This window comes from Tenrec ecaudatus, chromosome 10 (genome assembly GCF_050624435.1).
Source record: "Tenrec ecaudatus isolate mTenEca1 chromosome 10, mTenEca1.hap1, whole genome shotgun sequence".
Classification (NCBI taxonomy): Eukaryota; Metazoa; Chordata; class Mammalia; order Afrosoricida; family Tenrecidae; genus Tenrec; species Tenrec ecaudatus.
In genome coordinates, this window is record NC_134539.1 from 47,285,088 (window position 1) to 47,311,067 (window position 25,980).

General features: G+C 46.8%; 1 protein-coding gene across 4 annotated transcripts in view; it reads left to right on the forward strand.

The window, feature by feature from the left end:
- PALM2AKAP2 (PALM2 and AKAP2 fusion) overlaps positions 1-25,980 on the forward strand; it is a 371,023-nt gene that overhangs the window by 227,338 nt on the left and 117,705 nt on the right. Inside the window, exon 1 of one of the 4 annotated variants that reach the window (XM_075560295.1) lies at positions 22,749-22,909. The exons of the other annotated variants lie outside the window; for them this stretch is intronic. The gene's annotated coding sequence lies outside the window, so the exon portion shown is untranslated. Of the gene's footprint in view, positions 1-22,748; positions 22,910-25,980 lie in introns of those variants that run through there. 4 annotated transcript variants of the gene reach the window in all.

Sequence of the window (25,980 nt, forward strand, 5' to 3'; positions counted from 1 at the left end):
TCAAACTGCTGCAGGTGCTGTGCTTCTGTAAACCCCAAGGCTTCCTTCATCTTCCTCCTCCCACTTCCTTCCTCTCCGAGCCGGTCAATCCTCTTTATAGTCCAGTCTCTAGCTCAGATTTAACCTCCTTAAATAACACGTTGTTATTGGTGCCGTTTGTTACACACCTTCTTGTTGCATTTTCTTGGACGCAGTCACGTGAACAGCCATAGACATCAATAGTCAGTATCCACCACCTTTGCTAGAAATCAACTCCACCAGACCCACTGCCATCGAGTCAATTCCAACTCATTGTGACCCTTTCAGACAGAGTAGATCTGCTTCTTAGGGTCTCCAAAAATGTACATTTTTAAACTAAAAATTATTTAAGGCTGTAAATATTCATGGTATAGCACACAGACTCACCTTTCCCCCCCAAATAGACTTCTCTGCTCAAACTGTGTGGTGAGTAGCCCAACACAACTCACAATGCCAACAAGGCTCCTTGACTAGAAAAGACTTCTTAAAAGTGTTAAAAAGCAAAGATGCCACCCTGGGGAGGAGGTTACACCAACCCACAGTAGTTTCAGAGGCTTTCAAATGCTGCACAGTGAATAGGAAAGACCAAGACATGCGCTGTAGCTATGAGTGCTGATGAGGAGCCTTGAACGGATCCATGCTGCCAGACGAACAAACACGGCTGTCTTGAATGGGGAGGACGGCAAGACCTCGTCTTGTGCTTTAAGCACATTATCAAGAGGGACCGGTTCTTAGAAAAGGACATCTTTCTTGGTGAAGTGCAGGGACAATGGAAGCCTTTAGGCTGCAAACATGGGCCAAAGTGTCACACTTGCTGAGGATGGCTCGGGACTGGGCAGGTTTTCGTTCTGTTGGACAGAGGATCAGTAGTTGTTTAAACCCACTCTACATCCCCTGACAATGCTTTGTAGCTATGTATGAGGTTTCTGTAAAGAAAACCAAAGTCGGACCAATAGATAACATCCTGATCAACAAGCGGTGCTCGTGGAAGCAGCAGTCAAGAGATCAAAAGAGGCATCACCTTGGGTAAATCGGCAGCAATAAGACCTTGTTAGAGTGTTGAAAAGCAGGGAGATTACTTTGAGGATTAAGACAAGACTGATCCAAGCCGGAGTATTTTCATTCACGTCAAAGGCATGTGAAAGTTGCACACCGAATAAGGAAGACGAAGAATCCATGCACTTGAATTGTGGTGCTGGAGAACAATACCGGCAGTTTGCCATGCACTGCCAAAAAGCCGAACGAATCTGTCCTGAAAGAAGGACAGCAGATTGCTCCTTAGAGGTAAGGATGGTGAAACGTTGTCTTACTTGCTCCGGACAAGTCAGGAGAGCCCAGGCCCTGGGGAAGGACAGCATGTTTGGTAACGTAAAGGGGCAGCGAAAAAGAGGAAGGCCTTCAGCAAGATAGACGGACACAGTAGCTGCAACAATGGGCTCAAGTTAGGAACAACGGCGCGGATGGAGCAGGACCAGGCAGTGTTTTGTTCTGCTGTGCATTGCGTTGGTTATCCGTTAGAACTGACTTCATGGTTGGGACCGACCACAGCACGTAACAACAGCCCACTAAAAATGTCACTTTCTTTAGAGCACCTTCAGCAATTGTCGTTTGTTGAATGAACCAATGAAGACCAGTCCTTATCTGGACTGCTATTAATTAAATGGGACCGCCAGTCTCCTCAAAGCTCCTCTCTGGCTGTCTCGCACTCCTCCAGTGTTTTGTCGGCTTCTCAGTTGTTAACTAAAACCAAAGCTCTTGCTCTCGCGTAGATTCCAGCCCACGGAGAGCTTATGTGGTCCTGAGGATGGTTTCGTTGGCTCTCGATCGCAATTAATTTATTTTGTGTATATTTCTGTTTCTTTGAAATGCCACTTGATTGTGGTGTAATTTAGTTACCATGAAAATTCTCCGACGTAAGTGTACAGTTCAATTATTTTTAGTAAATTCCCCAACCACTTAGGGCATGTCTATCACCCCCTCAAAGAACCCCTGCATCTCTGTACAGTTAACTCTTCACTCCCACACACCCCTCTCCCCGCCTAAGCACCCTTCTGTCGTTATGAATTTGCCTCCCTACGACTGCACATCAGGGAAATCACAGTCTGTGGTCTTGGCGCCCAACTTCTTTCACTTTGTACACTCTGTTTGAGGTCGATCCATGTTCCTATAGACCAGCGGTTCTCAACCTGTGGGCCGTGACCCCTTTGGGGGTCGAACAACCCTTTCACTGGGGTCGCCTAAGACCATCAGAAAACACATACTTCCGATGGTCTTGGGACCCAAGACACTGCTACTCTATCCGTCTCCAGATACGCCCACAGATGAGTACCTGGTGTGAAGACTGTTAACCATGCTACACCATGCTTCAAGACAAAATTTCATTTATTTGTCATTAGAAATAAATATTTCACAATATATAATTACATATTGTTTTGTGATGAATCACTATGCTTTAATTATGTCCAATTTGTAACAATGAAAATGCATCCTGCCTATCAGATATTTACATGATGATCCATAACAGTAACAAAATGACAGTGATGAAGTAGCAACGAAAATAATTTTATGGTTGGGGGTGACCACAACATGAGGAACTGTATGAAAGGGTCTTGGCATTAGGAAGGCTGAGAACCACTAACATAGACATTATCAATACTCTATTGCTGAATTATATACCACTGTGTAGATATACCACAGTGCCTTGTGTTACCTCATTTTTAAATCTATTCACTCATTGAGGGTCATTTGGGCTGCTTCCACTGCCTGATGCTTATGAATATCCATATGCAAGTCTGTGTGGACTCCATTGGAGCTCAGCTTCTGAGCACTAGGTTTGCAGATGTGGGAGAAAGACGAGGTTTCCGACTCCCAGAAAAGAGCAGGAGTCTCAGAAGCCCACAGGAGCAGCTACCCTGTCCTAGGGGGTGGCTCTGAGTCAGAGGGAGCTTGCTGGCAGCGACTGAGGTTTGCAGAAGGCCACAGTTTACACAGTGTCCACAGAGATTCCACCTCCGAAGCTTTGCTGTCAGGCTGAAGTGTGGATTGCTAGCACTCCCCTGTGCAGTCTGAGGAGGGGCAGTCTAGCCCTTAGGGACTTGCCTGGGTATGCCCTGGATGGAATGTGGAGGCCTCGGGTCTGGATAAGGGGCCCGGGTGGCATCGTGGTTATTCATTGAGCTGCTGACTGGAAGGTCAAGAGTTTGAAAACACCATGGGAGAAAGACAGAGCTTTCTAGTCCCATAAAGAGCTAGTCGCAGAAACTCACAGAGGCAGTTCTACCCTGTCCTATAGGATCGCTATGAGCTGGCAACCACTCGATGGCAGTGAGTTGGGTTCTGTATGAGTCATAGCCTGACCGCCTGCCTCGACGGGCCCGGAAGCAGTCTTGTACGCTTTTCTATGCATCAGTACACCTTCCCCCATCATGCCCCTTCCCCACTTCCCAGTTCGCCTGCAGTTGTGAGGGCCTCGTCTGCTGCCAGCCATGATTTGGGCACTGCTTCCTTTGTCCTCTATGTCCTCTTATGCGACTCCCTGGACACCATTATGACCTGGAGCTGATGGCCTCCCTCGTCTGGATGAATGGTTTTTGTTTTTGCCTTTCTCCGATCTCTGTCTTGTTTAAGACGTCATCAACGTGCCTGTATCAGTTATATTTGAGCGTGGAGCTTTTCTCTCCCCGGAAGCAGGACACGTGCTTGCAGTTCTCTTGAGTGGAATCGCTGCCTCACGCGTCGCTCGATGGCTCACCTGTAAGGAACTGCTCCTTGCGTTTTCCAGGATGGGCATGGGCAGCAGAAGACAGCGCCTTCAGCTTCTCCTCCTCTCCACGAGCACGTCCTCTCTGTGTTTCCTTCTAACTCGCTTGGTCACCGGGAAGGGGAATGCATTGTGGTTTGATTTGCATTTCTCTGAAGCTGGATGATGTTGGGGATCTTGGGATGGGCTTCCTGCCCATTTGTAGCTGATCGCGTCTTCTTGGCTTCATTTCCCTGACGTGCTTCAGGGTGGGTTTCTTTATCTCTCTGCCACACACAGCACCCTCTCTGCAGAGGCTCAGTCAAGGTTGCAGGTAGAACCCTCTGTGGATGGTGAGAGGGTCCTCAGCCTACTAGCCCACCTTCAGGGAGAGCCGCTGCCTTCCTCATGACCCGCTTTCCCTTGTGGGCGTAGGGGCTTCTACAACTCTTATCACAATCCATCCGTCCATCCATTGTGTAAAGCACATTTGTACATTTGTTGCCATCATGATTCTCAAGACATTTGCTCTCCACTTGAGCTACTGGTATCAGCTCATTTTCCCCCTCCCTCCCTACTCCCCCCTCCCTTGATAATTTACAAATTATTATTCTGTCATATCTTGCCCTATCTGACGTCTCCCTTCACCCACTTTTCTGTTGTCCGTCCTCCAGGGAGGAGGTCACATGTAGATCCTTGTAATCGGTTCTCCCTTTCCAGCCCACCTTCCCTCTACCCTCCCAGTATCGCCACTCGCACCACTGGTCCTGAAGGGGTCATCCACCCTGGATTCCCTGTTTCCAGTTCCCATCTGTACCAGTGTTCATCCTCTGGTCTAGCCAGATTTGTAAGGTAGAATTAGGATCATGATAGTGAGGGTGGGATGGGGTGGGATGTAAACATTTAGGCACTAGAGGAAAGTTGTATGATTCATCATTGCTACAGTGCACCCTGACTGGCTCATCTCCTTCCCGCGACCCTTCCGCAAGGGAATGTACAGTTGCCTACAGGTAGGTCTTGGGTCTCCACCCCACACTCCCCCTCATTCACAATGATTTGATTTTTGTTCTTTATTTTTCTGCTGGATTATTTACCCCTCACATGTCAGGGTTTGTGTGTGTGTGTGTGTGTGTGTGTGTGTGTGTGTGTGTGTGAATTCAATCTTTATGTGCGATCATTGTTACATTTCATACCTAATGACATCTCTTTGTCTTCTCAAAGATTTGCTTGAATGCAGCCTGCCGGGAGTAAAAAATCCACAACACGGGTGACCCTGAACCTAGCATCTCAAATTCTGTGGACAAGCAACTTAGAAAGGGAGTCACCGTGCACACAGTTACGAATCTGTGGTTTTCAAAGGAATTGCTGCTGACAGGGAGCTTCCTTTCTTCCTGGGCGTGACTGCCCAGGGCTGACATCCTGAAGACGGCTTTGGCTGTACTCAGCTGGCCCGCGAGCACCTGCTTGGTCGTGAGCACTTTCTTGACTCTTGCTTATTTGATGACTGTGCTAAGCCACATCAAATAATCCATATTAAAAAATACTTCTACCATCAAAATCACATGATTTGTTGGCCATTTTAACCCAAAACACTAATGAAATGCCAAATGCCCCCGGAACCTTTTCCCTGTTGTCTGAAGTATACTGAAAGACTAGGTATTTGCAAAAAAAAAAAAAATTCTAGCACACCAGAATCTTTCTTAGCAAAAACCCTGCTTATTTACATGTACACTTTCCCTTTCTGTTGTTATATGTAAGCAAGAGATTAATCAGACGGGCCCTGTTCAGACAAGTTAGAGAGTCAGGCTGCAAAACACCCTGGACAAGGGTGCACTTGACCATCAAGGGCCTGGGGAAGAGGGTTCCGTCTCTGTACAAGCGGCTGTTGCTGGAGCGATTGTTCCCCAGGAAAGGCCAGATGTTCTCCATTAGAAACGGGAAGCATTTAGACTCTTCCGGCAGAGGATGGCCATCAAGGCCACGGGTTACCCTTTCTTGGGCCTTGGCTTTTAGAGAGCCCTTCTGCTGAGCGCCCTTTCTCACCCCACCCCCACCCATGTCCGGCCGACATCCTTTGTATTCGGAGATGATGAAATTAACAGGGATTGTTTCATGCAGCGGGGCTCTGGACAAAAAGTCACTTTGGGGGCCAAAAGTCCTGTCCACATTGTGTACATAAAGATTGCTCCAAACCTGCTTCCTTACCAAAGGAGATATTTTATGGCAGATTAAAAACAAATATTTAAAACTATTTAGGGCTCTGGACACGTGTGGGCATGAGGGTGAGGGTCACACCAGGATTATATGGGGAGATTTTCACAGTACCTCCGCTTTTAGAAACACTAACTTACGATTTTTCAAAGCATATACATTTTGAATTTTTACAAGGCCATGCTGGTGAAAGGGTCTGTGGCCATCCGCTGCCTGGACGTTGCCAGCCCAGGTCGCACTGAGGACGACTGAGAAGCAAAAACGGAGACCAGGGGAACGTGAAGGAGGAGAGAGCCGGGACTAGCGTCCCCAAGGCAAGCACCCTGGAAGGGGGATTTGCAATGTTATGCATGTACACCAAGAAGTAAATGGAGGGGATTATGAATATGTAACATTTCCCAGGAACAATCATGAATATGCATTTTGCAGGGTTATGATTCTTGGCCAGGTAGTGGCTCGCCGGGCTCCTGACTTCTAAATGCTGTCTGAGTTGATCTGGGGACATCTTCCCAGTGACTTCTTGTACCCGGACCAAAATTCTTTTATTCTGAGAAAAACTGTCAGTTGTGACTGTCCTTTCTGCGAAGGGTCAGCGGGCTAGATCTGGTTATAACTGATACTTACTCGCTGGGATGGGATACTGTGCCGGGAGGAAAGGGCTCTGAAGAAACAGAGTATCAGCAGAGAAAGTCCAGGCTCGTCACAGACTACATGGAGGTATATGCTTCAGCATCCTGTGACAATAGCTCTTCTACCCTAAGAGTAGGCTCACTGAGCAAACTGTGGAACTGACTGTGTCACATAGGTAGGGAGAAGGGGGTTGGTGGGTGATCTGATCGATATTGATTATTAGTATTCCTACATGTTCCTCTCCATACAAACACAATTTGTTAAAGAAAAAAATAGATGAAGCCACGACTATCACCATCTTTTGATTATCTACTTAGAATAAAGCATCTCTCTGGCAAATGGAAGATCCCACTCACTTCTCGGTCCTTTTATTTCTTCCCTATGGTCTCTTGTCAACAATAGCTAACATTAATGATAAAACCAAACGCACTTCCATCGAGTCAATTCTGACTCACGGCCATCCGAAAGGGTAGGATAGAACTGCCCCTGTGGGTCTCCGAGACTTTAACTCTTTACAGGAGTCAAAAGCCTTACCTTTCTCCCCTGGAGTGGCTAGTGGTTTTGAACTGCTGACCTTGTGGTTAACAACACAATGCATAACCAGTACACCATCATTTGCTATGAGCTGAGTCCTGTGTTAGACCCTGTAATGGGGGGCGGGGGCAAAGATCCCAGATTCATATTCTCTGGAGACCCCTTTATTAAGCCTTAACTAGGACAAAGATGAGATAAAAGACAATCCTCCAAGAATCAGGGCAACCATCAGTATGTACACAGTGCAGAGGCTGACATGGACTCCAGTGATTAATTATAGATGTTGAAAAACAAAGAATATCACCACAAAATTACGAAGGCAGATCAGGTCATCACTGTTGAAGGAGGGGAGTGACAGAGAGGACTGTAAAACTGCAGATCCGAAAGACATAAAGCAATTAGCAGCTACTACCTAGCTAAGTAGTGGTCAGGATATGACTCAAAACCTTGCAACTCTGAATCATAACCACCAACCACCAACTTTAAGGTAACATATTGGCTATTCTAGTCTAAGGCAGAAAGGGGAGGCTCCTAGTTCAGTAAAGAGCTACAGTCTCAGAAGCCACTGAGGCAGCACTACCCTCTCCTATAAGCTTCCATGAGTTGCAATTACTTGCTACTCCCTAGCAGCAAATCTGTGTTTTCAGTTAATCTTTAAGTCATGCCCATGAAAATGCCCCGCTTCTCCTGGCAAGGCTGAGGGCACAACTGCCCTTCCCTGGGTTCCCAGGAGTGCAATGTTCAAGTGCACTTGTCCTGAGGGCAAAGATGCCATCCTGCTGGATAAGGTTTGAAAATATTTCAAGTGGGTCTGAATGTATGTCAAGACTTGGCATGGAGACAGGGATCCCGCTGTTGGCTACAGTTGCCGCAAACCAAGCATGTTAGAATGTAAACTCTAAGACAGCCTTTACACGTATTTTATAATGTAAAGTTCAAAGCCACTCTCTAAAAGAGGACTTGTTAATTATCCCATTTTACAGATGTGGCCATTGTGGCAAGATAAAGATTCAGTAATTTATTGGAGATCTAAATGTTAGAGTGTGACAGAGCCAGGCTTTGAATCTAGACAGTGGTTCTCAACCTTCCTCATGCTGAGACCCTTTCATACAGTTCCTTATGTTGTGGTGACCCCCCAAACCATAACATTATTTTCGTTGCTACTTCATAACTGTAATTTTGCTACTATTATGAATCTTAATGTAAATATCTGATAGGCAGGGTGTATTTTCATTGTTACAAATTGAACATTGATTAATCACAAAAGCAATATGTCATTATTCCAAACCTAACCTACATCTAGATTCCAACCTCACTCATAATTCTCTCAAGTGGAATTATGAGAAACTATGACTCAACACTCACCACCTTTCTAAGTTGAATTTTTAAAATCCCTTTTCTCAATGTGGTCATACTTTGACTTCTCCAGAAGCCTATTCTAGGAGCTTTGTTTCAGCTGGTGTTGGCCTGAGTTCATTGTTTGTAGATAGCTTCATCCTCTCAATGTTTAAAATGTTGCCTACATATCCTTATGCTTTCACCAACTCTATTACTTCATAAAACCCCCCTTTCGCTGAGTGGTCACCTCTTAAAATAGATGTCACTGGCTCGGATAGACCCAGCCAGAGTTTTGACACCGTCACAGCTATTTCCTGAGCACGGGTGCAAGTCCTCCTGTGCACATTTCCCGCAGTCCAGCACTGGGAGCAACTCGTGACGATAACACTCCAGAAACAGTCTCTTGTGGCTGTGTACGTCAGACCCCGATTTCAGATAAGGCTGTCTTCCTGAGACTGAGACCTGCCCTCCTCCAGCTAGCTTTGTGATTTGGCTCATATGTAAGTCTGTGATGTGGCTCTTATGTAAGTTTGTGATGTGGCTCATATGTAAGTTTGTGATGTGGCTCAGATATAAGTTTGTGATGTGGCTCATATGTAAGTTTGTGATGTGGCTCAGATGTAAGTCTGTGATGTGGCTCATATGTAAGTTTGTGGTGGACTGTCCCTTTCCAACAGAACAAGCAGAGCAAATCAAACACCAAACCTTTGGGGCGTTGGTGTTCTTGGAAGGGAGTCAGTTGTTCCCCTGTAGGCGCTGATTCCCCTGTCCTGTTAAGGTGCGGAGAAGGGATGGCTAATGCTCCTGTAGGCTTGGGTCCAATGTGGCCATTTGCAGGAGGCTTTGTCCCTCTGACACAAAGCAGCTATCACAGAGGTTTCATCTATCATTGAGTGACTCTCAGGAATATCTGCTGGATCGATAGAAGAGTGGTCTTTTCCCATTTCATCAGCACTTTACATTATTTATATCTGGTGCTTCTTCCTTGGGAAGCCTTTCCCACCATTTTCTACTCTATTCCAATGACCACCCTGGGCCACCACCATGACAGTGCTCTTCCCTCTTGCTTTTTTCTTGTTGTCATTTACACTTCAGTGAAACGCACTTGGCAAAAGGCATCACATACATGTGAATGATAAGTTAAAAGGGAAACGTGAGCACAGATGAGGTGGTTCATTGAAGTGCTAGGGCAGTAGGCTGTAAAATAGTAGCTTGATTGATATCTTGAGTCCTGGATGGTTTTGATGTTATTTGAGCTCAGATCCAACGCAGGAAGCCCTTGCTCTTAGTAGCTACCTCCTGCTGCATCTCCCAGTGGGACACAATGAGGATGCTTGCATCCAGATGAACAAAGAAGCCTTCCTTGCCTCACAGTCCCTGATCCATAAGGAGGCTCATGAAGTTCTGTTTGCCAAGAGTTCTTTGGTGCAAAACTGAAGTTTACCTTGTGGGCTATCATTAGATTTATGCCCCAGAGAATTGGTTGTTGTTCAGGTTTGTCCTTAGGCGCTCATCCCATCAGCATTCTGATTACATTTTTCATTATTATTCTACTGCATTGATTCATGAATATAACACAGTAGCACTGTTTCTCCAGCAAATAAGGGAAGCTGGGCCTACAGAGAATAAAAGACCTTTCACTGAAACCAGGAGACCCTCAGTATAACGGTGTCCAGAAGTATTTCTTAGAAGACACTTGCCCCACTCCAGCTGAGCCCAAGTCAGGTATTTTTCAACTTTTCCATGATACCTGCATTTCTGTGTTATGCCACTCATAGTACAGGATTTGTTCGCTTTTGGGTTTAAAACAGTCAATTTGCTGAATATGTCACGTACCCTTGTGTGTGGCCTATCGTGTTTGAGCAGATTCAATATTTGGAGTGATTTTTTAAATAGATGCTAAATTCTTTATCAGTTTTGAAAACAACATTTTTTAAAAGTTGGGAAATAGACAAATTATCATTGTGGATTATCCACCCACTAAGAAGGGTTCTTTTTATTTTTCATAATGTGTTTTAGGCATGTTGACGTCTGCACAGAAAATGTTAACAAAACCCAAATATGAAAACTATTTCTAAGTTTCTCATTAAGTGCATCCCACAAGGGATGCAGGAAAATCCCTCTTAGGAGAGATGGCATTGCCAAAGAGGGAACGAATATTGTTTTTAAACCAGAAATATGCATCCTGCTTCTAAGCAATTTTCTTAGTGTTTGACAGTTTATTAAAACTTAAAAAAAAACATTTTATTGAAAATCGGGTGAAGGCTTGCAGAGCAAATTAGATTTTTATTTAATCATTGTGTTAGACTGGATAGACTAGAGAAACAAATTCATAGACACTCATATGTGTATGATAAAGAGGTTTATATACAAGAGCAATTTAATATTAAGAAAACATCCCAGACCAGATCAAGTCCATAAGTCCAATATTAGCCCATAGGTCCAATACCAATCTGTAAAGTCCTCTTTAGACTCACGAAATGCATGCAATGATGCCAAATGTAGAGGATCACAGGCCAGTGGGTTGGAAGCCTTGTGGATCCAGTGGCATTGTAAGCATCTCAGCACAGGCAGGCATCTCTACTCTGGGTCCAGAGGTCTGGTTGCATCAGAATAGGTGCTCGTGGCTTCTCCAGCTCCCAGGGCATAGCGCCGTGTGTTTTGTCATTAGAGTGTCTCTCAGGGAGTGAGCAAAGAAAGAGTCTCTCCCGCCTTCCAGGAGGAAAATCCAGGAATTCTCAGGATAAGACCATGGCTTCTGTGTGGGCCTTGTTGGCTATGATCCAATTGACAGAATAGATGCCACCCCTTCACTCCTAATCCTATCAAGTCCCAAATTGACACCAGATCATGAAAGTACCACAACCATGAATCACATTTGTTTCATATCATGCATCACCTCCCCCTCAGCGTAGCCTCACTTAACCCCGTGCCCTCCCTGTCTTTCCAGGTCCTTTCCTCCTGCTTTCCTCACTCTTTTGCACTTTGCCCTTGGGGGAAAGCTGCCCTTTGGGTCACAAGTGGTTCTTTCCTAAGGAGCACATTCCTCCTGTGATTGTTGCCCTTGAATCCCTGTCTATTGTTTGAAGTTGAACCACAAGGATGCTTTCATTTCCAGACCAGACACAGGGCTCATGGCCACCCCTCTCTCAGAGCTCACACCAGTCTTTATCCATTAGTAAGCCCGGTCTTTTTTTAAGTAGGAACACTTTTTAATCTAGGTAGAATTTATCCTGTAATAAATCACATGGATCCATGCCTTTCCCTCCTGTCCTCTCTTTCCCTCCATTTCTGTGACTTTTCCCTTCTTTACTTCCTCTGTTTTATGTGGAGCAGGCTCTCTGCGGAACACTTTGCTTTCCTTATTTCATTGAGCACTCAGTCGTCTGTCCCATTATCCAGATAAAGAAACGGATGCTCTGGGAAGGTAAGTCAAGTTGTCCAGGATCACAGAGTCAGCAAGAGAGGAGCCAGGATTTAATCCTAGATGACGTGACCCCAGCATTTGTAGCTTATTGCCTCCTCTACAGTGGGTGTTTCTTTTATAAGCAGGACATTATATTTCAAGAACAAGAACATAGCTTCAGTCCTCTAGGGAAGCACTTAGTGGACAGTTAATCGGATCTAAAACAGCTTTGGCGTTTTGGATAGGCCCAATGGAGTTACCAAGTAACTGGTACAGGTTATTAATCATGATAAATAGCTAATGCCTGTTAGGAATCCAAATGGTGTATTCTATGGCCATATGAGCATTAAATCATCTAACCCTCACCCCAAGTCTATGATATACATATTATATGTTGTCCCCATTTAAAAGACTTGTAAAGTGAGGTATAGGGAGGTCAAGTAGAAGGGTCTGACCAGGAATTAGTGGGTGAAGGAGCCTTCTGCCTTCCGAGCACATCCTGGTAACTACAACGCCAGGGCACTTCTTGCTTGTGGTCCACGTGGGGTCTTTTCTCTGGAACTGCTGTGAGCCAATGAACTTCACCACCACAGCAATGGAGAGCATCCTCTCTTCCTGGAATCAATACGTCTCCAGCCACAGGGTCACTGCCCAGGTGACAGGTCTGAAAACAGCTGTGCATAAGATTGAAGAGTTAAAGGGAGAAGAATGCCACCGACAACTGAGAGGGAAAAATAAATCAAAGGTCAAGTGCAGTCACCCGCAGAAAATGTTAGAAATTCAAGGGTCAGTCTGAGCCTTTCTTATGAATTGCCAAATTCTTGTTGGAATTGCCTGATGGGAAAAGCGAGTTAGTTTAGTGGTTTGAAAGTACAGTTCATTTACCTGACAGTTGAGTACAACTTTTTCTAATGGTTTAGGGAGTTGGTACTTTGTTCTTTAATAGAAGTTTCCTCCAAACCCCTGTCAAATGGGGATTTTTAGAAGTGGTTAATCGGAACATTTCACTGTGATGAGACTAAGAAATATGTGGGCCAGCATTTCATAAACATGTACTGAGTGAATGCCTTCTCAGTGCAGTGTTTCCTGCTCGTATGCCAGAGGCGGCGCCGGCGCCACTTGCCAGTTATTTCTGGAATCTGACCACTTCTGGGCCACTCCACCACTACGGCCTGAGTTTCAGCCGTTATCACCTCCTACCTAGATCATTAGTTTCTAAGTGGCCTCTCTGCTGCCTTCCTTCCCAACAGATTCCACAGGGCTTAACCAAAGAGACCTGCTTTTTATTTTTCTATTGTGGTAAGATAGGTAGGTAGGGAGGGAGGGAGGGAGGGAGGGAGGGAGGGAGGGAGATAGATAGATAGATAGATAGATAGATAGATAGATAGATAGGTAGATAGGTAGATGGATAGATAGTTGTCATTTCCTGCTGGGCAGCCATCACCCTTCTCCATTTTCAAATGGTTCCAAGACCCCAAACAGAAACAACAAATAGCCCTCAAGCCGTTAGTCACTCCCCATGTCTCCATCTGTAAATCCAGGGTAAGCACTGATAAGACTCTGGTCTTTGTGCATTTGCCTCTTCTAAATATTTCTTAGAATTGGGATCATAAAATCCTTTTCCTTTTGAGTCTGATTCATTTCACTCTCCATAACTGTAAGGGTAACTATGTCATAGCAAGTATCCCAGCTCCTTGCTCTTCATGGCTGCATATGATTCCATTGTATGGATCTCAGCTCCTTGCTCTTCATGGCTGCATATGATTCCATTGTATGGATCTCAGCTCCTTGCTCTTCATGGCTGCATATGATTCCATTGTATGGATCTCAGCTCCTTGCTCTTCATGGCTGCATATGATTCCATTGTATGGATCTCAGCTCCTTGCTCTTCATGGCTGCATATGATTCCATTGTATGGATGGACCGGGTTATGTTTTCCTGTTCCTTTGTTGAGGGGCCTTGGGGTCGATTCTGTGGCTGTTGTGAACAATGCCCTGAGTCCTGGTGTCCGACATCTGTTTGAATCCCTGGGGCCAAGTTTCTTGGGTCCTTAGGAAGGAGTGGGAATCCTGGGGCGGAGGGTCATCTATGTCTCACTTTTTGAGGGGCCACCAAGCTATTTTGCATACCGGTTGCACCAGTGGACATTCTCCCTGGCAATGAATGATTTTTCCAGTTTCTCCAAGTCCTTCTTCACACTTCAGATTATCTTTTGATGCTGACCAAACTAGGGGTGGAAAGTGGCATCTCACTGTGATTGTGACTTGCCTTTCCCTGATGGCCACGGGTACTGAGCACACCTGTATGACGTGTGTAGCCTCCACTTCCTGCACCAGTGTTCAAGTCCATGGCGGGATCCTGGTCTAAGCAGTCTGCAATGTATCCAAGAATATTGAAAACGAGTTAGAGACATTAGCAGAACTCAAAACAAAGGGTTAGGATGAAGAGGGATGCAGCTCTAGAATATTGAGCTGAACACGTTGGCCTCCCCCCTCCAGCACAGCCATCCTGCGTGCTGAACCGCCTGTACTGACAGGAACCACGGCTTCTGTGTCCATACACGGTACAGCTCTATGGCCGAGGACATCTGAGATGGGCCCCAAACTTGCTTTTAGGCCTTAAAACCAAACGAACCAGGTCTCCCCCACCACCTTGTGTTATCATTGTTACTGTTTATCATTTTCTGTTGAAACAATAAAAAATAGCAAAGAAAGCAAATTTACAACACAGAAATTAGCACTGCACTGGGCCTAAGCCAGGGGGCTTGGGTTTCAGTTCTGACTTTGACCCATTTTTGTTGTGTGGTTCCCAGCTCCTAAGATGCATTGCCCTCTGCTGCTCATGACAGGCACTGAGCCCATGTTTAGCATGGTGCCTGGCACGGAGATTACAACTTTGCCTGGGCGATCTCACTTTATGGCAGGTGGGGATGCAGAGACACGGAAAGGTTGAGCAACTCTCCCAACTTCACACTGCGAATAAGGAACCGAGACACGATTGGAATCTAGACTTTCTAGCTCCAGGACACTGGCGTGGATGCCATGCCAGTCATTTCGTTTGATCTGTCATACTCCCATCACTCACATGTTGATATGCCCTTCCCAGCCCAAGCAAGTAAAGAAGATGCCCAAGCGTGAAAGAAGAGCAGCAGCAAGGAGCACCTGTGATCACACAGCACCTGCCTGTGTGCCTGCCTATCGTGTCTCAGCAGGTACTTGGGCTCCTCCGTGCCCGAGTGTATTGCAGGAGGCACAGTTTGATACCTCGTGGCTTCCCCTCATGTCGGTTTCTGATATCTGTCTGGCTGAAGGCATTTGAGTTTGCAATGCCTGCTCCTGAAAATAACCAGGTGGTGTCTGAACAGAAACGATAGAACAGAAGGACCCGAGGGAGGGGAGATGGAGAAAAGGAAACAAGGGAGAAAGGGAGTTGTAGAGCAGGTGAAAGTGTTTACTTGAAAAGTTGGAGAATCTTCAAAGACAGCGTGAGCGTTGATGCCTTAGTTGGGCTTATGATAAGCTATTGTGGCTTCTGCTTTGATTTTCCTTTGGCCACGGTCCCTCTCCAGAAGCCTTTAATGTGCGGTAGGAGATGCCGTGGACATTCTCCATAGTTAAATGAGTTTAGCACTTTATATCTTAGTGGTTATTGAGGGAAGCACCTAACTTAGTCTGTGGACATACACTCTACAATGCCTTCTTAATCTAACCCTGTCATCTTCAGTGAATCGAACACGAGGATAAGTAATTCAATACGTGCCGTATAGGGCCGGAAGAGGGCCCCTTTTCTCGTTGGATAATTTGGATATGAAGGTGTTTGATGAGAAAGCCCGAGACATGTCAATTAGGTTTGTTTTTAGCTGCCCTGTAGCTGAGCGGGCTGTGTCTCCCAGGCACATCACGTAGACAAGAGCAAAACAATTCCTCTCCATGAGAATCAGAATGCTTAAAATTTCAAAACGTCATCTCTTTTTCCTAATAGGACGGAAAATTCTTGTAGTCCTTGCCCTACACGAGCATCCGTGTACTTTCAAAGTTCTGAGGAAAACACTTGGTAATTCCTAGGAAAGCGTTAGTCTCATTTTTCTATGAGCAGAAACAATCATCTTTCCATCGTCCGTGAACTTGAAAAAGAGTTAAGTGCCGCTGCAAAGGTAAGGTCAGTTTGCATTTGAAAACCACGGGTCATTTCAGAGAAAGCCCACTCACCCGATAGCTACTCCGTGAAAGCCCCGCTCCGGGACTGCACGCTGCTGGCAGGGTGGCGAGCAGGCTGAGTACATTCCAAGTATATTCGGCATATTTTGTATTTTCAAACGTTATGCGTCAAAGAGTACCTTGTTTTAGACTGCTTCTCTATCGGGGCATGAACTCGAGAGTGTTCGGTAGATTTTTAAAATGCCTAGGTCGTTCATAAGAGAGAGTCCTCTGCCAAGAAATGCAGAACTTGGACCGAATAGGACTCTGCTGTGGTCACTCACCAAGATTCATTCTTGTCACCAACACCTAAGCTTTGCAGCCTCTGGAACGGAGAGACAGGGGCCCTGCAGTCCTTTCCTCATCCTGGCACTCCTCCGTGGGTGCTCTACTCCTTTCCCTACTGGCTGACCTGTCCTTCTCGTGGCACCACTTCAGCGTGCATCCCAGTGAGCAATCTGGGTGACGTAGGCAGTGTCCTCAATGTACAGCAAGCACAGTCCAGGTACACCATGGGATGAAAGGAAAGCGGTGCCACGGACAAGTGTCACTTGGTTGGGAATGTTTCATTGGAATGCTTGTACCAGAGAGCATCAGTCTGCCCGGGGGATGTCATCAGGTCACCAGCTCCTGTTGTTGGCGAATCTGGCAGAGGAGAGGTGAAGTGTGAGGATGCAGGGAGAGGAAATCCACGTGGAACCGGCAGGAAAGTAACTTACTCTGGCACAGGAAGCAGGAGCCCCTGGAGAGGAAGTGATGGAAAGGCAGGCACCACAAAGTAGGCCAAGCAGGGGAGTGAATCCAGTCCAGGAGCCAAGTGTTCTCACATGACACCAGCTCTATCCTGGGTCTTCTTGCTATCTCCTTTCCCCACTGAACGATGCCTCAGGCCGCCTGAGGGCTTTCCAAACCAGTCTGTATGACAAAGTCAGATGGAAAATGTTGAAGAATGCAGGTGCCTCGGCCCAGATTCCCTAAATCAGAATCTGGCAGTGGACGAGGATTTGTTTTCCAAACACATGAGCCAACTTGGGTAGCCACTGACTTACTGTATCTTAAGAAATGACTCTCACTCAGCCGAAGAGCTCAGTCTAATTTTGGAGCAGAGATGGCTTTCAGAAGGGCAATTTTAATGTGCTAAAGCACAGCTCCGAGTCCACAGACTGACCTATGGCTGCATTTATCAAGAGCATGTTGTGCATTCAGAAAGTTGATGGCTAGAACGGCCAATAGATGGATCACCATCGCTCTTAGGAAAAAGCCAGGGAAGTTTAATTTAGAGAGACCCTTTTTGCCCCTAAATAAGAATGAGAGCCCAGTGGAGAAATTCCTCTTACCTTGGACATTCATGAATGCTCAAAAGATCCAGAAGAAGACAAGAATGCTGCTGTATGTACGGGGTGAGCAAGCGATGTGAGTGGATGGCAGGAGTTCGTGGACTGTGCACCCAAGTCCTCCTGCTGCAGTACCTAGTTCCTTTGTATAGTTACATGAAAATTACTTAGACCGCTCCTCACAATGTTGGTGACTGTCCAGGCCCACTCAACGATTCTTTATGAATTCCTCGCTCTGGTAGGCCTTGGCTGACATTAATTTTCCTCATCCCTTCTTCTTTTTTTAGATCACTTTACTGGGGGCTCTTACAACTTACAATCCGTATATCAATTGTATCCCACATACGAGTACATATGTTGCCATCACTCCCTTTCAGACATTCACCGTCTACTGAGCCCTTGGGATCTGCTATCCCCCTCCCCCCCTACACACACACCTTGTCCCTTCTTATTCTGAGGTCCTGCTTCCTCTAAATGCTTAACCTGACGTGGCATCTTGCCTCTGGGGCCTGATTCCTGCTTTCTATCCTGCCGCCAAGCTACATATAAGCCCTGCCCTTTGGTTCTCTAACAAAAGCTATTGTAAAACATTGAGGTGTTATGAGAAGTGCTTACATCATAATACGGGGAACATATTTAAAATGAGAGCCGCTTTCTTTTTGGCTTTCCTTGTGATCAAGAATTTATCATTCACTGACCCTCCCCCATCCATCCCCGTTATTTCACCTTATTTCAGCTTCCAAATTCCAAAAGTAAATTAGAAACCTAAGTGCATAAACATTTCATGCTTTTAATCTCAAGAGATACTGCCCAAAAAAGGAGATACTATGAACTTATTTGTACATTTACCATTTATTAACATCAATTTATATGACCATCAATAGAGTATGATCATTGCATTTCCTAATTTTCTCACCAGCAAAAGATATCAAAATGTTAGGTATTTACCAATATGTTAGGTAAAAAACTTACCCCAATGTTTTATCTTGCATTTCTTTACTTATGAAAAGATTATCTTTTTTAATAAATCCATGAGCAGTATAGATAGTTATTTATAAGCTGCTGGTTTGGTCCCCACCCCACCTTCTTCTATTAGCTGTTGGCAATTTTCTTCCCTTTTCTTATTGATTTGTAAGAACTATTTACATATAATAGCCCTTTGCCAGATAAGCTTTCAGTTTCTCCCCGTTTGTGTCTTCAGTGTTGTATCGAATCCCATGGGGATTTCCGGCCTGGGACTGTCCCTCGCTCTCCCAGAACCCTGCTTGCTCAGAAAGTCCCACAGAATGAGGGTTATTGGTCTGATGTGAGCCAGCCGTTTGTTCTTATTGTGTTTTTTCCTTTCTCACATTTTCTCAATCTTTTTTTTTTTTTTTTGGCAAGTCTTTATTTGGGGATTACTTCCAGCTAGCCTTTCTTCTTGTTAGAAGGAAGAAATGACAAATTCTTGTGTTTGACAGTTCAATCTTCAGATCACCTCTGTAGACCCACTCAGAAGTCTTTTTGCTGTAAACTTAGAGCCTGTGACTACTGCTCCCCCCAAAGCTCTAGGACAAACACTGCTGTCAAGTGCATTCCGACTCACAGTGACCCCACAGGACAGAGTAGACCTGCTCCTGTGGGTTCCTGAGGCTGTCAGTCTTGCCTGGAGCAGAGAGCCTCCTCTTTCTCCCTTGCAGTGACAGGCGGTTTCCTGGTCCTGCCCTGAGGTTAGCAGTTCAACGTGTGTGTAACTCATCAGGGCACCAGGACACGCGTGGCCTAGTGGTGATATAACTGCGAGGCCATTGTTAGTCCCTGGATTTAATTTTCTTTTGTTCAGTTTGAGAAGAGGGAAAGAGCTGCTCAAGTCCGTGACTGTGCTGCCTCCTTACCCTCAAATGGAGCCTCTCCTTTCCGTGTTCCTCTGATCCGTATGATCTAGTTTTCTCATTCTCCTTACCCCCCGCCCAGCCCCCACCACGCCACTCCTGCTCAGGGCACAGTTGAAAGTGGGCCAGCATCACAGGAGAGGCAACACGAGCAAAATGTACACGTCGCCGCTATGAGAGGTAGCTCCCTTCCCCACAGAACTGATCCAGGGAAGGCTTGCGTTATAGAGGGCCCAGGACCCTTGGGAGCATGCGACATGTACACACCCCAGCTTTGGGCTTTCACAGACCAGCAGGCAGGCATTGACGTGCTCCTAAAATGCGTCTAGGACAGCAGACCCGCTTTTCTCATTGTGTTCTCAGCTCCAGCAGGCAACATCGTGTTAAGAAGAATACATGCAAGGAATTCATAAGCACACAGGAGGAAATGAAACCAGCCCTTTTCAAAGCCAGTGCTTCTTGAACTTCCCTGTTCGTCTGGCGTTGTTTCCCTGGCCCTTTCTCCACGATTTTGCTTTAAGAGGCCATGTTAGAACCCCAAAGTCTGCCTTTCGTAATAAGCACAGGTGTAATTCTGTTAGGTGTGGTCCTTAGCCCTGAGTGGCAGAATCCTGCATTGTGCTCCTTAGGGACCTGTACGTGGGTCAAGAGGCAGGTGTGCAGCAAAAGGGAACACCACATGGCTTAAAATCGGAAAGACTGTGTGTCAGGGTTGTCTTTCAGTCTGCATGCTACATAATTAATCAAAGGTGCTGCATACATAATCAAATCATATGAAGAAGAATGAGGCATCAGGATTAGAGGAAGGCTTATTAACAACCTGTGATATGCAGATGACGCAACCTTATGTGTTGAACGTGAGGAGGACTTGAAGCACTTGCTGAAGATCAAGGATTGCAGGCTTCAGTATGAATTATAACTCAATGTATATAAAACCAAAGTCCTCACAACTGGACCAAGAGGTAACATCATGACAAATGGAGAAAAGATTAAAGTTGTCAAGAGTTTCTTCTTGCTTGGATCCACAGTCAATGCTTATGGAAGCAATAACCAAGAGATCAAAGGACACCTGCACTGGGTGAATCTGCTTCTCAAAATCTCTTAAAAGTGCTGAAAAGCGAAAATATTTCTTTAAGGACTAAGGTGTGCCTGATCCAAACCAAGGTATTTTCAATTACATCATATGCATGTGAAAGTTAGACACTGAATTAGGAAAATGGAAGGAAATCTATTCATTTGAAGTATGATGTCATTGAAAGTACACAGTTCAATACCAAGAATATTAAAAGTACCATGGATTGCCAAAAGAACAAATAGATCTGTCTTGAAAACAGATTCTGTACAGCCAGAATGCTCCTTAGAGACAAGGATGGCAAGATTTGTCTCACATACTTTGAACAAGTTAGGAGAGACCAGTCCGTGGAGAAGGACATCATGCCTGGTAAGAGGGATGGCCAGGGAAGATGAGGTAGGCCCTTTATGAGACGGATTGACACGGTGGCTGCAGCAATGGGTTCAAACATAAGCTCATTGATGAGGATGGTGCAAGACCAGTGGAGTTCAATTCTGTTGTATATCAGATAACTAAGAGTTGAGACAGGACAACAACAACATTATTGAGCTTGAGAAATAGTTTCTCTATTTAGGGCAAGAATCCTCAGGCTTCCCAGAATTGATCTTTGGGGCCAGACATTCTTTGGTTTGGAGTGCTAAGGGTCCTGGAGGGGAGGCAAAATTCTTTTCATGTGAAAAACAGTGGTTTAAGGACAAACAAATGAGAAATGTTCATTAAAAAGTTTTGGCTTTCAATGCAGGCATCCACACCAAGGCATTGATTTCTTTCTTTCTTTTTTTGAAAAAATCATTTTACTGGGGGTTCAAACAACTCTTATCACAATCCATACATACATACATTGTGTCAAACACATTTGTACATCATTTTAGAGTCATTCCTTGGAGAGTCTGTGGTCTAGAGAAATAAGTAACTGTGATTTCCAAACATGCTCACTTCAATGTGAGTTTTTCACATAATAATGAAATGTTAAAAATAGACCAGGATGTAGGGCACCCAATACTAAACTCCTATGTGGCCATGGCAAGTGGGGCCAAGAGGAAGGAAAGGAGGAAGGGACATGAAGAGTAAACTGACATGAAACAGAAGCCCTGGAGTCTCTGCCCACTCGTCAGTAAATTGTATTGGAATTTGATCGTCAAGAAAGAGGAGTCCATTGATAATCAGGAGCCCCGAGAACAAGCTTTGTTGCTATTGTAGCTCTCGCCTCCTTCTGTGGATAGAAGTGTGAGTCAGGCTGAAGGCAGGAAGGCGCCCATTCTCTGAAGGGCAGGAGTTAATGTGGGTGGGCCTCCTGGGCCCTTCTCTATCACAGGGTCTAGCTTTAGAAATCAGAGAGCTCTTGAGAGAGGACAGAAGACCCCACCCTGCCATTGCCTTCCCTGGTTGATTTTGGCAAGAAGATTTGACTCTCAGAAGAGGATCCCAGGGCCTTGTCCAGGGGTTCAGGAAGAAGCAGACCCCAGAATGGAAACACAAGGGGTAGAGTTAGGGGCTCTGCTTCCAAAGCTGGAGAGAGTTGCTCCCTGTATCACTGTGAACATGAAAACCCTTTCCATGTCTCAAAGGAAGCTGAACTCAAGAACTCTGACTTTATATACTATAAGGTGAGCTAAAGGTAATTTCCTGCTTTTGAGAAACGCTCTTTTCTGTAGTGTGCATGGGTACTACAGTCTTCAGGGTTTCTAGATGGTCCATTTTGCAAAGGGTCACTAACGTTATTTAAATATTCATGGAGGGGGAGGGGATGAAAGACTGAAATTTCAGACAGCTCAGGAGTGAGTGAAGGCGGGCCACCCGGCTGCCCGAGCCCCGTGCGGTGCAGCTGCAGCCTTCTTCTCCACCAATGGCTTTGTTAACACATGCGCCTTGCCGCCAGACCACCCGCTGCCGCAACAGGGAGGGCAGGCTCATCCTTAATAAATAAAAAATTAAAAAATGTTAACAAGCTAGTGAGCTGGAAGGGTCCTTGCGCTCAGTTCCTTGACCACATTAGGGGTTCTCAGAGGCCCAAAGTACAAGCCACGCATATGAATTTCCAGCCCCTCCCAGTGGCCTTTCTTACCCTAAGACAGTCCTGCTGCTGGCTGTGGGGACCAGGGCCTCGCTGCCCCCCGTGGGTTGGAGCTCAGCACACGCGCACACGCATGTATCTACCGCACACGCGTTCACCAGCACCCGGGCCGGGACTTCCAACCCTGCGCAGACGCATTTCGGATCTTCTCGCCTTCTCCTAGCTTTATTCCATCCCGCCATCCCGCCCAATCCTTCATCCCTCCGCGTGCTTTAGTTCGCGCGCGGTTCCGCCCGAGGCTCCGAGGGGCAGGTGGGTGGGGAAGCGCTGGGCGGGCCGCGGCCGCCCGGCGCCGGGAGCGGGCGGGGAAGGGGCGGGCGCCCCGGAGCAGGCGGCCCGCGCCCCGCCCTCCAGCGCGCTGTGCGGCCGCTCCTCGCGGCAGATGCGCTCGCCCCGGCCGGGGGCTGCCGCACGCCGTTCCCGGAGTCCCCCGGACCCTCCGTGGAGGAGCGAGCGGGTTGCGCCTCCAGGAGCCAGCGCTCAGAGGTGGGTATCCCAGTCGGGGCGCTGTGACCCAGGACGCCTCGTCCCCGCGTGCGCCCTCCGGGGGGACCTCAACCGTGGGGTGGCGGGAGAGGAACCGGGGACTGGGGACAGCCCTCCGAAGCGCCGAGGGCTTTAAAGGGGCTTTGTAGCGGGGCGCGCGGGCGGAGGGCGCCTGGTTGGGCGCGGTTGTGGGCATGTGGAGTTTGAATGTTTACGTTTGGAGGAGGACATGCCTGCGCCGGCTTTATTGCATGGTTGGTCCCTTATTTATCTCGAAAAAAATAAAAGTAGCGCGCCCCTCACTCCCATTCCCCTCCCCCCTTCACGTGCACAACCGGCTGAGAGCCAGTGAACTCCGACGTAGCCGTGGAGGGGCACCCCTGAACCGGGAGCCCCCGGAGATGCAGCCCGGGTTCCAGCGAGCGAGGCGGGCGCAGGGACCTCCGATGGCTGCACGGAAGGCGTTTTCGGAGGGTGTGCGCTTTCTGCACCGACCAGGGCGGCAGATGGCCGGGTCCCCGCCGGTCGAGCGTTTTAGGACTGGGGTCCCCGGCGCGTCGCAGCTCCCGGGCGGAGCGGAACCTGAACGACCCGGCTGAGGCTAGGACCGCAGCTGTTCGCACGAGTGGTTGATCAGAGAGCAAGTTGCGATTAGGTCCCTTTGCGCCTTTCTTGGGATCACTTTGGGGGCTCCGGGGGCGCGCCGGGATGGTAAGCGCTGGTAGAGGCAGCGCGCCCGTAGAGGCAGCGCGCCCGTAAAAGTGAGAGCCAGGAGATCCCGGCGGCGCCGAGAAACTGAAGCCGGGAGGGGAACCGAGACGAAACCGGTGAGAACCGGAGCCTGGGAGCCGGCGGAGGGGACGCGTGGCGCTGGTGGCTGGCGGAGTCAGCACTGAAGGCTCAGGGCCGGGTCGGCGCAATGAGGAGGGAGGCGGCTGGGTAGCCGCACGCTCCCATCCTGACGCAGGACGCCGTTTGCCCCGGGACTCCCCCATCTCCCCACATGAGGAATTCTAGGAGGGAGGCGGGTAGCTTAGAGGGACCTCTCTGTTACCGCTTCTGCAAGTTTCCCCGTGATGTAGTAGTGGCATGGTTCGGATGGGTCTGTCTGGTTAGCCTTTTCACATCAGCACCCCTCCCTTGGCACAGAGCCAGTAATTGGGGCGAAAACCTTCTTTTCTCTCCAATGTGTATTATGAACCTCTGAAAAAGGACTGTATACACGCACACACATCCATCTATAGCTATCTATCTATCTATTTATCTATCTATCTATCTATCTATCTATCATCTATTAATTAAACTTTATAAGGAAGCTCCCTTCAGTCTAAATACAGGTTCAAAGGCATTCACAGGCTCCTGCAGTCTGGATAAGTACAAACCCACCACCCACCATTGTTATCCAAGGGGATTTGTTTCCTTGTCTTTGTTCTGATTAAAGGGAGTTCACTTAAATCTCATACTTTGCTTCCTGGGAAATATTCCCAGTTAAGCCCCACCTTGTCCTGATATGGACAAGTGAAATTTGTTGACAAGTGATTTGTCTCAAAATGAGATATACCTAGCTCTCTCTCTAAACATCAAAGAATTGGGACTGCCGGAAGGCACTTGTGAAATTGCTGCCTGCTGCCAGTTCTCTCCTCCCCGGTTTTGTTTTGACCTTTGGCCCCTTCTTTAAATGGCATCTTCTCCTGTGAATGGGCTTGCTGAGGCTCACTTGGGCCCTGCGATGATTTGGGGTAGTACCAATAAAGTCAGTTATTATCCGGTGGAGCAGAAGCCATACTGCTTGGGTTTCTGAATCGTTTCCCTAACAGACTGCAGTTGAGTGTTGAAATATTTCTTGAAACGAGTTTTGCACCAGCAGGAGTTAATTTCAGTTTCTTTTGGGGCTGCTTCGGTGCTGGGGCGAGAGGGATGGCTGGGCTCTGAGGTGGGCAAACGTGTTGAAATGCTCGTTGCCTCATAGCTCTGGCATGACCACTGGCATGGCTTCCTGCCTGCAGAGTTCAGGGCAGTGCCTTCAGAAATGATTTCACTTTCACAAGTGACTCCTACCTCAGTGACCTTGGGGTCTCCGGCTTATACGATGTAGCAGGCTGCCTTCACTTGGCCATCAGAGTAGGTGAACATGAGCCATTGGTGGTTTTAGTTTTTAGGGTCCAGGGTTTGAGTATAGACTTGGTACTCTAAAGATTAAGGGGTTCTGGTGATTAAGCTCTCAGCTGCTCCGCCTCCCATCAGGGGCACCGTGGGAGAAAAGACTGGGGATCTACTCCACGAAGGAAGATTCATGGGCTCGGAAGCTCCACAGGACAGTTCTACTTTATCCTAGAGGGTAAAGTAGAGGCCTGTGAGTCCTCATTGGCTCGGCACGGAACAGCAACACGCGAAATGTTACTTTTAAAAAGCCTCACGGCCTGAACTTTGGAATTATTATTATCATTTACCTGTATTGTGTAGACAGTGTCGTTCCAGATTTGGTGGACTTTTAAAATATCCATGTCCCAGATTTTCCCACAGTTGTCATGACTGGTCTCTGCTTATTAGGGCAACGAGAAACATTTTACATGAGGATGAAATTAAATTTGGATGAAGATTGTGTTGAGGGATTTAAGAGTCGAAACAGGAATGGACTGATCATTCTCGAATTTGGATACATTTCTCAGCATTACCGGCATGGACGGTATCCTGCATTAACCTCCAGAACAGTTGGGTTTTTTTTGACACACATAAGGAGTTAACCCTTTGTTTAGATTCTTGATATCAGTGATCCTATGTCGACTGTTGGAAAATAGAAATAATTATGTAGTGTATTTATCAGGTTGCTTAATTTAGTAAATTTTTGCCACATTATTTTTCTATTTTTCCCCATTCGTTTTCTTTATACATTGCAGTGTCACACTCAAACGTATAAGCTCTATGGAGCTAAGCAAATGTTAGTCATTTCCCTCCTTGGTTTCAGGCTCACCCCACAGCACGTGGGAAGCTGGGCCTGAGGGAGGCAGTCATTCATGGACCCTGACAGGAGTCAAGAAATCAAAAGAGGTATTGAGTTGAACAAATCGACT